The 2,590-nt window shown below is 39.8% G+C and overlaps 1 non-coding gene across 1 annotated transcript; it reads left to right on the top strand.

Annotated features, from left to right (window-relative positions):
- Positions 1 to 277: 277 nt before the first annotated feature.
- Positions 278 to 350, top strand: trnav-aac (transfer RNA valine (anticodon AAC)). Its single transcript has one exon. It is a non-coding gene; the product is annotated as a tRNA-Val (tRNA).
- Positions 351 to 2,590: the final 2,240 nt, after the last annotated feature.

The following is a 2,590-nucleotide window of genomic DNA, read 5'->3' as shown; positions in this document are numbered from 1 at the left end:
TTCGGATATTATCCAATTCCATTTTCAAAGATAAGATTGAGTCTGCCTCCATCGCCATTTTATGTAGTGCATTCCACATTCTAACCACTTCCTGAGGAATGGCCACTCTTGTTACTATGTATAAAGTCTGAGAAACACAGGATCAATTCCTGCCACACTCAAAAACTTGCTAAATTAAGCACCGTAATTCAATTCTCATTCCGGAAGCTCGCGAAGTGTCGGCCAGCTGTTGAGCTTAAAGCTCTGGTTATGTTCCCAACACTCGTGCTACCATAGCGTTTCCGTAGTGTAGTGGTTATCACATTTGCCTAACACGCTAAAGGTTCGTGGTTCGAAACCGGGTGGGAACATTTTGCAAACGTGCTTCATTAATGATTGCACAAAATTGAATAATTCATATTTGTGGTTCAATTTAACAGGATGCAGTGTCTCATGACGCTGTTGCATTTGCTGATTTCTCTGCACAGTTAGGCACACACTCAAGCTCTGCACAGTGTTTCTCACTCACTCCCGTTGGCAGCCCTGACGGTGGAGAAACCTCATCTCAAAACTACACATTCCATGCATTCAGTTCAGCTGTGAGAGATTATTAAATTAGTGCAGATATGTTAGCAGAACATTCATGCTTCGATGGTTTTTAGGCAGGAGAGAGAGGGGGAAAAACGAGGGGTGGGGATAGGTCGCAGTGTTGATTAAAAAAGCAATTGCAGCATAGGAGAGTTACTGTGCATGATGGATGATCAATTCAAGACATATGGGATGAATTGAACAACATAACAACGGCGACCATACTGCTGTGAGTGTACTATAGACTCCCAAACAGCCAGAATGAGAGAGAAGAGCAACATTGTTGGCAAAGTTATAGGGGAGGAATAGAAGTCGCTTTCAACTACAATAATTTTAACTGGGAAATAATTTGTGCGAAACACATAGAGGGACGGAATTCGTAAAATCCATTCAGGAGATCATTATTAGAACGTAAGAACATAACATAGCCATTATATTGCAAGCCAAAGAAGGGAGGGGGCGATTCTGATATAGTTTTATTAATGAAGCTGAGTGGGTGGAAGGGGTATCAGTGGGAGAGAATGTTGGTACGAATGATCATAATTCAGTTGGATTTAGTGTAGTTCTGGAAAAATACAAATTTAGTCACGGAATCAATTATGTCATTGGGGAAAAGCCAATTCTGTTAAGCAGAGATAGGATTTAGCCAATGTTTACTGGAAATAGATAATTGAAGGCAAAACTGTGTCAGAGCATTGGAGACATTCAAGGAGCAGATCCTCAGGGTTCAGAGCAAGTACGTTCCCTTAAAGAAAGAGGGTGGGACTAGCAAAACCAGAGCCGCCCTGGATGCTAAGTGGCTTACCGGGTAGAATAAAAGAAAATATGGGGGCTTATGCCATAGCAATGCAACACTGCTTCAGAAACTCTAGAAGATTATAGGAAGTGCAAAGGTGAAATTAAAAAGGAAATTATTAAAGCAAAGTGAGAGCATGAAAATATTTTTCAAGTAAATTCAAAGAAAACCCAAAAATTTATAAATACATTAAGAGCAAGAGGAGATCTAAAGAAAGAATAAGGCTCATTAGAGACCGTAAAATAATCTATGAGTTGAGGTGGAATATTAATTTATGGATCTTCAAGAATACTTTCCATCTGTTTTCACAGAAGTGTGCGGCGATGCAGACGTTGCAATTGGGGAGGAGGAACGAGAAATATTAAGTTAAATAGACATAGTAATCGAGGAAGTATTATGGGGTTTAACAGCTTTGAAAGTGGAAAAATCCACAGAGCCACGTAAAATGTACCCAGGCTGTTAAGAAAAGCAAAAGAGGAAATAGCAGAGGGTCTGACAATCATAATTCTCTGGCTGCAGTTGTGGTGCCAGAAGACTGGAGGACTGCTAAGTCGTATCTTTGTGAAAAAGGGAGAAAGGGATCGATGATCAATTACAGAACAATCAGCCTAACCTCGGTTATGGAAAGATTATTAGAAAAATGTTTGAGGAACAGGAAAAATATTCATTACAAAAGCTCGGTTTGATCAAGCACAGTCAGCATAGATGTTTTCAGGGAAGGTCGTGTGTGATGAAATTGATTACATTTTCTGACAAGGATTGTCCGTAAGGGTAGTGCATTTTATGTAGTGTATACGGATCTTAGCAAGGCTTTTGACAAGGTTACTTATGGCAGAATGCTCACTAACGTAAAAGCCCTTGGAATCCAATGCAAATTGGCAAGGTGGATCCATAATTTTCCTGGAGGCAGGAAGCAAAGAGAAATAGATGTTTTCACAACTGCAACGCTGTTCGAGTGGGGATCCTCTTGGCTCAGTCGAAGGTACATTGCTTTTTGTCGCATATATCAATGATTTAGACCTGAATGAAGGGGTTATGATTAAAAAGATTTCAGATGACACAACCATTGGCTGTGTGGATGAAAATGAAGAAGAAAGATCCTGAATGCAGCTCGGTATCAATGAATTGTTCACCTGAGCCAAATTATGGTGAATGAAATGTAATACGGAGTGGTATTAAGTTATGTATTTGGGGATGGTTAACAATACAAAGGATTACACATTAAAT

The sequence above is a fragment of the Pristiophorus japonicus genome, unplaced genomic scaffold, assembly GCF_044704955.1.
Source record: "Pristiophorus japonicus isolate sPriJap1 unplaced genomic scaffold, sPriJap1.hap1 HAP1_SCAFFOLD_33, whole genome shotgun sequence".
NCBI classification, from domain to species: Eukaryota; Metazoa; Chordata; class Chondrichthyes; family Pristiophoridae; genus Pristiophorus; species Pristiophorus japonicus.
This window is presented reverse-complemented; position numbering and strand designations above follow the sequence as displayed.